This window comes from Talpa occidentalis, unplaced genomic scaffold, assembly GCF_014898055.3.
Source record: "Talpa occidentalis isolate TD23 unplaced genomic scaffold, MPIMG_talOcc4v2.1 talOcc4.6, whole genome shotgun sequence".
Classification (NCBI taxonomy): domain Eukaryota; kingdom Metazoa; phylum Chordata; class Mammalia; order Eulipotyphla; family Talpidae; genus Talpa; species Talpa occidentalis.
The window spans coordinates 89,432,644-89,446,481 of record NW_023604972.1 but is presented as its reverse complement, the minus strand read 5'-3'; the positions used below and the strand labels follow the sequence as shown (position 1 = coordinate 89,446,481).

At 40.2% G+C, this 13,838-nt stretch overlaps 1 protein-coding gene, 1 long non-coding RNA gene and 1 pseudogene across 2 annotated transcripts in view; 1 reads left to right on the top strand and 2 right to left on the bottom strand.

Moving 5' to 3' along the window:
- Window positions 1–13,838, top strand: part of LOC119260417 (rho guanine nucleotide exchange factor 28-like) — a 200,889-nt gene that overhangs the window by 134,541 nt on the left and 52,510 nt on the right. The gene's annotated exons all lie outside the window — the stretch shown is intronic.
- Window positions 2,980–6,385, bottom strand: LOC119261258 (60S ribosomal protein L6-like; annotated as a pseudogene).
- On the bottom strand, window positions 8,105–13,361 carry LOC129144680 (uncharacterized). Its single transcript, XR_008549103.1, has 3 exons — window positions 13,291–13,361; window positions 11,691–11,805; window positions 8,105–8,486 (listed from the first exon to the last, which is right to left on the bottom strand). It is a non-coding gene; the product is annotated as an uncharacterized LOC129144680 (long non-coding RNA).

The following is a 13,838-nucleotide window of genomic DNA, read 5'->3' as shown; positions in this document are numbered from 1 at the left end:
GAAGAACAGTGGGAATGCAGGGTTATTTGTGAAAGTTTGGACTCAAGTTTTCTTCCTTTAATTCACTTCAATGAAATTCTCTTGCAGTTGTTGAGGTTTTTTTTTTTTAAATTGCTTTTGGTAGAAGAAATTGCTAACTTACTGGAATTCTGAGTGTTATAAGCTTAATTTGGTTCTCTTATCATGAGTGTTCTGTCTTTTATATTTGTGGCTTCATTGTTTGGATAAAATTCTCATTGTGGAATGTGAATGAAGCATTTTTTTTTCTTTAAATTAGACGTTTGAAATATTTACTGACAGACTTTTATTCCACAAATGATTGGAATTTTTAGGTTAACTTGTATTATACGCCAATGAACATAAAGAAACCAAAGCATTACTGGAGGGTATATTGTCTTCTTATTTAAAAATATGTTAAATTATAAGTCCTAAGTCTAAGACATTTTCAGGTATAATGGATATAATGGTTCTAATTACTGTTTGCTCACAAATATTTCAAAAAAAAGTAAAGGTTATGTTAGCATGCGACTGAGGAGGTCCCAGGGACCCCCCCACCGACAAACTTGCATGCTCTAAAGGGATCCAGCCATCTGTGTGCACAAAGGCAAAGCAGATTCACAGTGTGAAAGATCTTTAATAGAATTAGTGTACATAGGGAGAGAGAAGAAAGAATACTCATTTCCCAACAAAACAACCCTCGTGTGCAAATGCCCAGCCAAACAGGGTTGGCCTGAAGTGGTGGGGCTTTGGAGGCCTGAGAGTTTACCACAAATCTAAGTCACCTTCTAGTGGGGAACTATAGGAAAGGGCTTTTTAAGCAGGTTCCAGAAAAGTGGGACAAGAGGACAAGATAACTGCTGTCATTGTCAGCCTCCCCACCTCTCTCACCCATGTGTCTTCCATGAGTCTCTTTCAAGTGTCTCTACATGTCTCTCCTCCACACATCTTTGTCCAGGTCTTCTCCCCAGCAGGGTCAGGGTGCAAGTCGGGCATCAGGAATGAGAGCTCTCCTTTCTTCCCTTTGAGCCCACCTGCCTTTCCTTGTTATAGGGCTTCACCTGGCAGCTCAGCTCCACTCATCATTAAGTGGGGAAGGGAAACATGGTACCACCTCTTTTATGGAGATGCCTCTGTGACAGAAGTTGTTAATATAAGTACTCTATTATCCTACCATCCTAAACTCTGCCTGTACATTGGAATTATTACTATTTAGGACCTTTAACAATACTGAAACCTGAGACCCAGCCCCAGAGTTGTCTAATTGAATTGGTTTGGAGTGTAGCCTAAGAGTTCTGAAAGTCCCCCAGGTGATTCTCAGTTGGCGCTAAAGAACTTTAAAGCCCAGTTCTTTAAAAGAGGAGCTCTTCTCCCCAGAAATCACCTTTGACTTACTGCATTTGCAGTATTTTTGGATTTGGGGGAATGTGATTCTGTTTATATCTAACTTGATTACATAAGTAATTAATGGAAGCCCATTTTTATTAGACTTGCACACTTGCAATGATTTTTCATGGCAGATATGTGGGAAATATAAAAACTTTGAAAATTAATTTATTGAAAAAATTCCCACCTATTAACCTATAAAGACTGTTTTTAAATATTAAGAAGGAATCAAGTGGTTAGAATCTGCTGTCAATTATGTGTTGGAGTTTGAGGTGCACGGATCGGGGTGAAGGGAGTGGGTTTATGTTGATATCATAAGGACATTTGAAGACTTCTCTTGTTCCGCGTTAGTGCTAACTTACCTGTGGTACAACCTAAATTGCTTTCCCCCTTCACTTTACAAACAAATTCCATGTATGAAATGTAATTGAGGAAGGAGAAAATGACATTCCTTTCTCTGGACTCCAAGTATTTCATCCTCCAAAAGAAGACCCTCAGTTCCAAATAAACCAACTTAGTGAAAAGCACATCCCTTAGATTCTGTCCCTAAAGATGCTATTTTGATGTTTAAAACAGAGAATTAGATTATAAATTTCAAACAGGTATTAAACTAAATTTATAAAGCATGAAACAAATGAAAAACATGAAATCTGTTCTGGAAATATTATTCATAAATTTTTTTTTCTGAAAACTTTTAAATTCCACTCAGGGATTACTGCCGCCTGTGTTGACATAATTCAGCATAACTGTATGCTCAGACACTTAAAGAACTGTACTCACAGAGGAATCACCAACTTGTGGGCTTGACTGCAATTTCATCTTGCTTTTTACTGAGTACCTTATGGGCAGTTTGGAAGGGGACCTTAGGGCACTTAAGATTCTGGTGAGTTTTCATTCCCAGACAGTATAGGCTCTGACAGTTTATTGAGACAATTCACTTTCACTTTAAAGTGGTTGGTTTGGAAGACATTTTTATGAAAACTGATTCTTTACTTCAGGCATGGGCAAGAAAGCCAGCATCATATATTCTTCATAATATGAGATTCTGCTGAAAAATATGTGCAGTTAAAGTATAGGGAAGAAGTGATACTGTCAGAAGTTGAATATGAGGTCCAGTAGTAAATATTCTGCTGTCTCTTCACAATATTTAGAACAAACAACAAGCAAAATAGAGTGAAGTTAAAGTTGTCTAGAACTTGAGAAAACTTTGAGTGAGCTGGTTTCATCCAGGTTTCTGCTGACCTGAGATAGACTCACGCACCGCACGGTGCCAAATGGGAGCTTCGCCTTGGGTTAACTCTTGGGAACCTATTAAGCCCAAAGAGACACTATTTGTTTCTGAGAAATTAGAATTATTTTCAGCATATAATCTTATAAAGTCTAATTAGTCCCCTGAGTTGCATGTAACTTCTCGTAAGAACTTCAGCAAAAGGAAATGGAGTTTCATGCTTGACTTGAATTCTGCACATACCAATAGGTGATCCAGCTTTCTTTTAGCATGAATTCCACAAACACTTAGTGAATATAGATTCTGTACTTTTTGCCCTCATCCTTTAAATATTTTTAAACTTAATTTTTAGAAAATTTATTTATTTTTCAATGGATCATTTTTTCATTAGATTCTTCGTAGGAAATTTGGAACAGCAGTTGGTGAGGGTAAATTCTATATGTGAGGCCAGACACAGAGAAGCTGTTCCTGCACTGAGGAACAGCTTTGATTTTCCACAGAATTTGCAAGTCCACAGCTTTCTGATTAGCCTTGTGCTGCTCTGTCATCTTGTATTTCTCCTTTGTCAAAGACTTCATCTTCCTGGTGCCGGGGCTTACACAGCTGCTGCTTCTTGAAGGCAGAATCAGTGAGAGGTGGGATTTTCACACCACTGATATCAGTTTTGGTGGAGATGGCGATGACAATTTCTGGTGTGTTCTATGCACAGCAATTGGAGCCTAGGGAGAGAGGCCCAGTCACAAGTAGCAAGCCGCTGCTCAGCTGCCTCAGGGAAGCCGCCCTCTGGCCTCTGTGATGCCCTTTTGGGGTGATCAGAACAGTCCCAGGGTGATGTGAACACAAAATTTTCTCACATGCTGACCAGGGAATTTTGCTGTGGCTTAGCAGCTCTCAAAACACATCTTCAGCAGGGCACTCTCTAGGCATTTTTGTAGTTTAACCTCTCAAGTGCCACTGTTCATGTCATCACCAGCTAGTTTTGTGATGGTAGCAAGAACCTCCTTCTTTTTCTTTTCAGTTCTGGATTTAGCTTCTGAACACATCCTCTGGCACATGGCCTTTCTGGAATACACAGCTGATCGGGAATATCTGCACATTCCTCTGATGAGGACAGTTTTCTTAGGTGTTTGGGCCTTGGCGTTCTTAACCTCACTACCAGCACTGGCTTTCTTGGCACAGGTTTTCTCTTGGTAGTGCCTCCTCAGCTTTCCACCTGTCACCTTGCAAGATGGAAACTACAAAAGTTTTAGATTAACAGAAAAGTTGCAAAGATAATAGAGTTCCCATATCTACCTTCCCCCTTGCATCAGTTTCCCCTCTTATTAACATCACACATTATTATGGTAACTTCTGTTAAAATGGTAACTTTTGTTAAAATTAATGAGCCAGTATCAATGCATTATTTTTATCTATATTATAGTTTTCTTAGTTTTTATCTAATTTCCTTTTTCTTTTTTTTTAAAGATTTATTTATTTATTTATACAAGCACTGGGTACAGTCAGAAGCGAGGGAGGGTGAGAGAATTCACCAGAGCCAGAACAGGGAACAGAACAGGCAGACTGACGAAATACACTGCTGAGGGGAGCAGCAGGCGGCAGTAGAGGTCTGCGCGCCATTTGGGACCCTTGCCTGGCAGCTGGGGATTGAACCGGTGCTGCAGAGGCTGTGGGCAGCTTCGCAACCCAGCGCTCAACCGCTGCGCCACCGGGGAGGCCCTGTAATTTCTTTTTTCTATCAGATTCCCATCCAGGATACCATACAAGTTAGTCATCATTTTTCTCAGCTTTCTCTTAGCTTTCTGTGAGATTTCTTGTACTTTCCTTGTTTAATGATGTTCTTGACAGTTTTTGAGAAGGGTTGGTGTTTTGAAGAATGTCCCTCTATTGGTATTTTTATGATGCTTCCCCCATTATTAAACTGGTGTTACTGGTTTTGGGAGGAAGACCACAGAGGTAAAGTGTCATTTCACCACTCAGTGCTCTGTCCTAGCAACAGCACTCCTCTCTGTTGATGGCTGAGGTAGAGTTTGTCAGATTGCTCCACTGTAAGAGTCCTCTAACCCACCTGTCCTTCTATCTGTGTGGTAAGGAAGTTACGATGTGCAGCCCACAGCTCAGGAATGGGGAGTTGTCTCCATACTTCCCTGTGGTCAGAGACTCTTCATATATTATTAAGAATTTTTATTTTTTTTTTAATGGCAGGTGTCTTTTTTTTTAAAGATTTTTTTTTTTTTTAAGATTTTTAAAAAAAGACTTATTTATTTATTTATACAAGCACTGGGTACAGTCAGAAGTGCGGGAGGGTGAGAGAATTCACCAGAGCCAGAGCGGGGAACAGAACAGGCAGACCGACGAAATACGCTGCTGAGGGGAGCAGTGGGCACGGCAGGAGAGGTCTGCGCGTCATGTGGGACCCTCTCTGGCGGCCGGGGATTAAACCAGCACTGCAGAGGCTGCGGGCAGCTTCGCAGCCCAGCGCTCAACCTCTGCACCAGCAGGGGAGGCCCTATTAAGAATTCTTCTGATGGAATATTTGAAACCACACACTTATTTCTTCCATTGTTTATATCAGTATGGATTCATGGATATTTATTTTATGCTTTGGGTAATAATCCAACACTGCTTTATTTGTTCAAAGAGTCCTAGCTTTGGTAATGGGGGACTCTTTCACTTAGCTTCTGTATCTTTTCTGCCTATTCTCATTACTGTGGGTTTTTTAAAGGGTGGTGAAAATATTCTGTATGATAGTGTAATGGTGGATACCTGACATTGCATTTGTTAAAACCCATAGAACTTGACAGCACACAGAGTAAACTTTAATGTGTGCAAATAAAAAAGTAGCAAGTCGGAGGATCCTGTGGTGGCAGGCAGGATGTGGCAAAACAACCTCACTGTACTGCAGATGTAGGAAATAACCTTATTGCAGGGGTGTTGTGTGTGTGTGTGTGTGTGTGTGTGTGTGTGTATGTATGCGTGCACACATGCAAACCTCAGTAACTTTGGAAATGAATAGAGTCTATAAGTATAAAAGCAAAGGACACTGTACACACTGTCCTCTAGGTGGTAAAATTTTTTCCCACAGGGAACAGGTTAACAGTTCTGATACCACCATCCATGTAAACTGGAAATGAATGGCTAAGTCAAAGTGTTATGGGTAGCAGATGCCAAGTTTCTCACTGTTGGAATGGAATTTACAGATAAGCAAGGAGAGGAAGTTAGAATGAACCATATACTAATGAATTAGCATTGTAACATTAATATGCCCCTGTAATTAGTTAATGTAGACACACATAGTTGCATATAGAAATATTTGTAGATAAGAACTAAAAACCTTCTTATTTTTCAAGTACGATGGTATTATGAATGATGGCATCCTATTTATGTCAACCATTGTACCATGCTCCTAAAGCATATCTATTTTATGTGTATTCAAATTTATGAATTCTGCTAAAATAAAACACAGAGGGAGAGGGATAGAAAAGTAATAATGTAAATAAGGTTTAAGTAAAGTTTAAATTTAAATAAAGTTTAAATGATAATTTAAACCTTAGGGTGGCTCCACCCATCAGTCCAATTTCTACTGTGCTTCGCACAGTGAGTGCATCTTATCACATGGATATGAGCCCTCCTTTGACAGACCCTCATTTTCTATATAATGTGACCTCTCAACCATTTTACCTGGTGTCCAACCAAAGGACTCCAACAAGAACTCCTTGTGTTTGGCTTAGATGATACGGTGCCTTCTAAGGGATTTTTGTGGAGGTCTTTCACCATCTCTGTTTTTTACATAATGCTAGAACCTACGTTTAGGTTATCTAGGTTATCTACATTAGGTTGAAGTTATCTAGGATAGGTTTTTATGGTATCAGGAGTCTTGTCTCCATGTGTATTTCTATGATACTTGCCAAGAATGCGGTTAAAAACAGCATGCAGAATGCAGTCTCTGGTAGTAAAACAGTGGAGTAGAGAAGCAAAGCAATTCTTCTGATCTTTTAGGTTTGGTATGATTTTCTTGGAATTGACACTGGCAAAACCATGGGGTACCCAGGGACCCCAAACTATAAAGATGAAATCCCCTTTCGGCTCATAGTAAGGGTTCATGTCACCTGTTCACATCAAAGCAAATTAAATAAACTCTACTGTGTGCAAAACTATTTAATAGGGTAGATAGAAGAAGAGTAGAGGAGAGAAGAATTTCAATATACAGACTCCCGATCAAACTCTGAAATTACCCAACCCCTCGTCGTCAAACACCCAGCCAAACAGGCAAGCTCAGAGCTGAGCAGGCAAGGTCCCAAAGTAAAGCTTCCAGGAGAAGGAATCCAAGGTTTCTCCTGGGAGGAAGTACAAGCAAGGTTTTACATAGAGGGCTGGGAGAGATGGAAAGTCAAAATGTACCACCCAAGCTGAATCCACCAGAAGGTGAAGGTATGGCTGCATACTTTCTGAAGAGAGTCAGAATCTTGCTGTCTGCCCAAAGCACTCAAACAGGAAAAAGAGCATGCACATATGTTCAGTATTTTTAAAGTCCAACACGGCTGCTCAGCTCTGCTCCTAGTTCTCAGCAGCCCCTCCACTCAGGAAGTCTTTTTCATGGCATGCTGGACAGATATAAATGTCTCCAAAAGCCCATGATTTTTCTTTTTTAGCTTATGACTCCTTAAAAATGTGAGTATGATAAAGTTCTTGCCCATAGGTAATTTTAGGTTCTAACTTAATTAATTAGGTTCTGATTAAACCTGTATAGATGCTATAATTGACATCAAACCATAAGTATCCTTATAAGGAGGTTTAATTTTATCCAAGTTAAAAGGTAGGTGACATGTTCCTTAGATGAGGAGAATGAAGGAGGGTTTCCCTTCTCTCTGGTTCTTCCAGAAAACTGAAATTTTAAGGCAGCAGGATCTACTCTGGATGATTGTAACCTTATGGTATTTTTGACTAAAAGGTTGTCTAATTAAAGGAGGCTCAGTAAGGCTGATACAACCATTAATATCCTTACACTATAATGGTTGTATGATATCTGGTGAGACAGTGGCCTTGGGATATATCACTGAGTTATCCAATTATAATTGCAATCAGCCAGGAAGAGAAAGCAAAGAAATTAACCTATTGAATATGAATGAGATGCAAATAAAATCCTGAATTAATTAAAATGCAATCATATTGACACAATGGGGGGGAACCTCAATCACTAGAAAACAAGGATAAATGAACCACATTTGGGAGAAATTCTTTGGTGACAAGAAAATAAGCTACTTTAAAAATATAAAGGACTGTGAAAACATATTTTCTACTTCATATGTTAACTGTGCATGGTCAGTCAGTGAAAATAATTTCATTCTTAAAACAAACAAATTTGTTAATAAAACAAATGAGATTGGAAAAGTCTCTTGTTGAACTTCTCACGTATTGTTTAGGTAGTTCTGGTAGTTTATTGTCAGGAATAATTTCCTTATCAATACTCAGTTGATAGTAATTGGCCAACAGGGATTGTGTTTTAGAGGAAATGAGATTAAAATGCAACTAACTGGCATCTCAACTAATAGCAACGCATTTTACAAAGTCCTTTCATATCCCTTTTGTCTGCATTGCCTTGGAGTGGTTTTGTCACTGACAGAAGCAACCTGCTCCAGTAATTTGTTGACATTGGATTTAGTGAATTCCAAAGTTTTTCCATGCAGGAGAATGAGGATGATAACAGTATTTCCTGATCCAAAACTTTCATTTGAACTCAGTGATGGCTACACTGGTGAAGGTCCCTTTCCTTTGGTCCACAGATATCTCAGAGGCAGCCTAGAAACTGGGCAAACTCCAAGTATTGCGGAGAGCCTTAGTGAACAATGGGTCTTCTCCACTCTTAAGTATTGTCCTCCTATAAAAAAAAAGTCAGCATAGTTGTGATATATAAAATACAAATATATCTTTAGACACTTAAAAAAGTTCTTGTATGCTTTTGTCAAGATACACATTTGCAGTCAGAAGACACTAAAAACTTTACAGCTGTCGTGCATAGATTTTTCATCCACAGGTAGAGACTTATTATTGTAAATCATTCATTTTGCAGAAGCCTACAATATCCCTGGGACTGATCTAGGCTCTAAAACTCAGAAGGAATGAAAATACCTATTCACAAGATTTTATCTATTTTCTTGTAAAAGATTCATATGGAATAAAATTCTCTTACCTATTGTTAAGAGTTGAGAGTAATCGATCCTTACAGTCTCACCAGACTGATTAAGAAAAGTAATCTTTAAATAAAAGGTCACAAAATATAAAATATATTAATGTTTATTTTCACTTAGTTTTAATATTTCCAGTTGTATGTTGTATTTTTTTTTTTTATAGAGGCATGCTTTATTTATTTGTTTGCTGGTTTGTTTGTTTTGTTTATACATGCACTGGGTACAGTCAGAAGCGCGGGAGGGTGAGAGAATTCGCCAGAGCTGGGAGCAGAGCAGGCAGAAGGACCGAAGTACACTGCTGAGGGGAGCAGCGGGCGGCAGGAGAGGTCTGCACGCCATGTGGGACCCTCCTCTGGCGGCCGGGGAACAGCCGGGGATCGAACCGGCGCCGCAGAGGCCGCGGGCAGCTTCGCAACCCAGTGCTCAACCGCTGCGCCACCGGGGAGGCCCTGTATGTTGTATTTATGTAGAAGCCCTATATAAAAAAATTGTAGTGATTTAATGTCATTCTGATTTTTATTTGAATTTGAAATTAGGTGGTTTCTCCCTTCTCCACTTCTATCTCTACACCCCACCCACCCTCTACCCCATCAGACAGGATCAGCCATCACAGAACAGGTTATACGTCTCTTTTCTTACACAGCGTGGCTTAACAGTGCCAACTATTTGGGGAATAATGAAGTAAAGAGATGTTAAGTAAGATACATATCGTCATATTCTACATCTGCATTGAACATACCCTCATATTTCACTTCTTCATTTATTTGGGCATCAGACGGCCTTACAGAACAGCAAAACAAAACACATTACTTCTTGCAATGGTTACTGCTAAGAGAAATGCTTAAGAGTCTTCCCCTATGAGACTTGAGATAGATTTTTTTTCTGCCACCGATCTTGGCTGCTATGCTTGAGCTTACTTGGGGCACAAGTGTCTGTGTGTTTATAGGGCATGGGGAAGTAAGTTTGAGCAGCGACACAATTTGTGGGGAGGCAGTAATGGGCTTCTACTGAATGCTAATTACCAGAGATTTATTCAGGGAGACTGCAAATGTCCTGTTGGTTTCTGGTAAATTAATCACTAGGCTCTATTGAGCAGGACTGCAAGTTTAGATCAGAGCTCTGAAGGTGTCCTTACAATTGACAGTCACACTAGGTGATGATTTAAGAAAAATACCCCAATTGTGCTGTGTAGTAGTAGATGACTTTGCATGAACTTAGGGAGATGACTGTAGTTTTGAAAGTTAAAGATTCAAACCACTTTCGGATTCAAAAAATGAGGAGACTGGATTGTTAAATGAATTATCAGAATTGTTTTGGCTTTTGAATCTGAAAAGCTGCCAGTGGTGTGAAAGAAGTATGCTCTGGAAAAATCCCCATCCTGTGTGTAGTGGCCTTTAATTGCCTGTTTATCAAGCTTCTGGCTGTCCACACACATAAACCTCAACCTTTGTCTAGCACTGTGCAGGGTGGCTTTTCTGAGAAACTGCTCTCTTGTTCCAGAGCCAAACAAGCGCCAGTATTTGGAGACTTTTACTGAATCACAGGCTGCTCTTTTGATCGCCAGTTACCTTTCTTCTTCATTTCCATTTCCAGCAAGATGAGGGGAGTTAATGATTCATTTGCTCCCAATGACCTTTTGAATAACTGGACTGAGATGTACCAGTGCGACTCTAAAGGCTCCCTCTCTCTCCTCCTTTTACTTCCCTAGTTTGGCTTTAATATTTACAGCCTCCTTCTTGGTCTACATGCCTGAACGCCCGAAGGAAGCAAAACATTTATTGCCTCTCCCTCCCTGGTGTTCATGAGCTTTTCACCCAGCCTCATTCCTTCCTTTTACATCACACGGGAGACTCGCCTCCTGGCCGGGGACTCCAGACGTCTTCCTGCGTCTCTGCTGGTGAATCTGTCGATTTCACCAAAACAAAAAGATGGATTCTGACTCTGACTCACCTTTTAACTACTCGTGGCCTTCCTTCCCCAAAATGAAGATTCGGCGGAGGGCATCCAAACAAGGTAGATCAGGGGATCTTTTATGTTCCCCAGAGCCAAACGGCATCTTCATAGTCATACCTTTCTTGTCTTTCTTTCCCACACTGTTTTCTGATGAAGTACGTGTTTATACCTGCCTTTATAAAACTCTCGCCGTATACTGTATGTGTAGACTTCTGAGGTAAACCTACTCATTGTCCGTGTGTTCCTTTCACTTTGAATTCACCTTTGTCTTGCGTGGTGCCTAAGCAATCTCGCTTTTAAAGCGAGGGCGTTTAGAGCAAGGTAAATGTTTTGGAGTCACTTAATAAGTTACCTTGACAATAAAGAGCACTGTTGATGTAATTGTGTCTTCGTGGGATGAGAGAGAAGTATGGATATGCTTGAGACCCAGTTTCTGCTGGTTTTGTGGTTTAGTTTTTGAGTGTCTTCATTTGTAAAAAATATTTTGTAGCTAAGAAATTGTTTCTTTCTACTCCATACTATTTTATTGGTTTTATAGTTGCTCAGAGCAAGGGATTTTTAGAAAGTAATTTCAAATAGAAAACCTGTATAACTCCAGGAGATAGTCATATATTAAAGTTTATTAACAGTAATTATGAAGTCTGCTGAATTTTCACTGCCACAGGAAGGAGAGTCTTTTATCTCTCCTTGGTTTAACAGTGGAGTGGGTTTGTACACTTACACACCCTCACCTTGCAACGGGTCCTGGGACCCAGGGGCACAGCAGTGCAGGTGGTCGGGTGTCCATGTGCCTGGCCCCAGGCAGGCTCAGCAGGTGGCAAATGTTGCCTTCTGAGCTTTACCCAGACAAGAAAGGTGGTAACCCTTTCCACCTCTTGTCTTGTGCAGTGACTCATGTGGTTATGTTTTTAATTCAAGGAAAGGGAAACATTTTCACAAACCTTGAAGTAGAAGAGGTGTTTCTGAAAATGGGCTGTCTTAATAGCGCTCTCCTTGGGGGAGCAGAATTCTCTGTTCTCCAGAGAAGAATGTCCTGTCTCTCACTCCGTACTTTTCCTAGAGAAAAATGGGAGACCGGTGGTGATTGTCATACCTGGTTAGCCTCAAGGGTCGCTTCTAAAGTAAAATAAATAGAGGTGTGTGTTTTGCTAACTCAGGCTGGGCTCAAGGCCAGCTCCAGGAATACGATGGGTTGACCCTCTAGGATGGAAGAAAACCTGAGTGTGTGTATCATGATGCTTTAATGCCATCCACAAAATTCTATCATTGGGGATATAATGTTTGTCATCATTGTACATCATTCTGTTTTCCTATTAGTCTTTTAAAATCTAGTTTCTTTTCTTTGGTGTAAAAGGCCATGATGTATGCAACTTACCATCAGATAGTTGAGAGGAAAAATACACCCAAGAGAAGCACAAGCATGTGCATGTAAAAGCAAGCCAGGACAGTGATACAAAATAGAACAAAATAGTAACAATAGATAAAATCTGGGCAAAGATTGTTTCGTTAATCTTTGTGCCATTCTTTCAGCTTTTCCATAAGTTTGAAATTATTTCCAAATGATAGATTTTGTTTCAAAAGAAAACTTTTAAATTTGTTCTGAGAGGGGAGGTGCACTAAATCACAAATACTTCAGAGTGATTGTTATTGGTCCTGGTATGTGGAGACCTTCTTGATGGCAGGTGCCACTTCTGTAATTCTGCTAAATCTTTGTGCTAATTGTAACTCTCTTACATTTGGGCAATAATCTGCTTTATGTATTTTTTGTACTAATATTGCCTGCTGGCCGGCTGGATGCCTGCATTGCTGGGGGCCTGGGCAGTGTAGCCACCTGAAGAATGATGGTTTCTGGGATTAATGGGTAGGAGGCCAGTGGAGAACCCCGAGGGTCCAGTAGAGTTGCAGGGAATACATTCATCACACTTTCTTTTTAAATCCAAAGTTGGAGCACAGCCAGTTTGAACTACAGAAAGTCATAACATAACTATGTATAAATTAAACTCAGTTCAAGTGAAAGCAGGTACCTGGCATATGAAAATGATTAACTATTTGCTGCTAATAAACAAAAGACAAGTGAAAAGAGGTTGGTAGCAGGGAGTGGGGAATTGTCAGACAGTTTCTGACACCTCTTTTTTTTTATTAAATGACATCTAGTTGTGAAGTGTGGGTTGGGCCATGCCAAGTGGCCCCAAGAACTTAAGAACTTTAGAGCCAAAGGGACCTTAGAGGTGACCTGGGCCAAACCATGGGATTTTATAGATGTGGACAAGGGGGTGAAGATGTAAAATGCTGGGGAAATATTCATGTGTTCAACATGCATTCAGCATTTCCTGAGTGCCAATCTCTGCCCTGGAGGGTGGGATGGGGCAGTAAGTCAGGGAGATACATCTCTGCTGATGGGGTTTTAGCCTTGGAAATGGACCCCACATCTCCCGGGACCCAACCACCCCCCTATGGCAGAAAAACACCACATAACCTGAATTTTTTTCAACCCAGTAGCTAGCTTGTGAAGAACGATGGTTTCTTGTCTTTTTACTCAACCTTTAAAATGAAGGTGGCTTGAGTTTCTTCCCCATTTGTTCCTTGCACTTACAACATTCTCGGAATGTGGGTTCTGGTCACCTGGGAGATCATGAAGGAGATTTAAGGACTTAGAACTTCTGGCTTATTAGCAAACCTCTCAAATATAGTTGGAAATACTCTTTTATTCTGTTATTCTTTCTCTGGTCCTACTATCCTTGTAAGTATTCTTTCTTTTTATACTCTCTCCTGTCCTTATTGTCACTTTTCTTTGATAGACACATCCACCTCCACATTGCTGGCTTGTTTAGAGAGTGATGTAATTTTTTTTTTTAATGTTGATAGTAAGAGGAAATCTAGCTTAACAGTAACACACCAATACCACTGCTTAACTAAAAACGTGCACCTGGTCTTTTCTTATCCTGATCCCTTCAGAAGGGGTATGAGAAGAATGGGAGTTAGAAGCAGTGCTTTGGAAAATGACTAGTGTTTAGAGGGGGCGTATGATGTAAATAAAATGAGCTGAAAGTAGTTAAAGCCATGCTTTCCAAAGGTATTCCTGGGGTTCT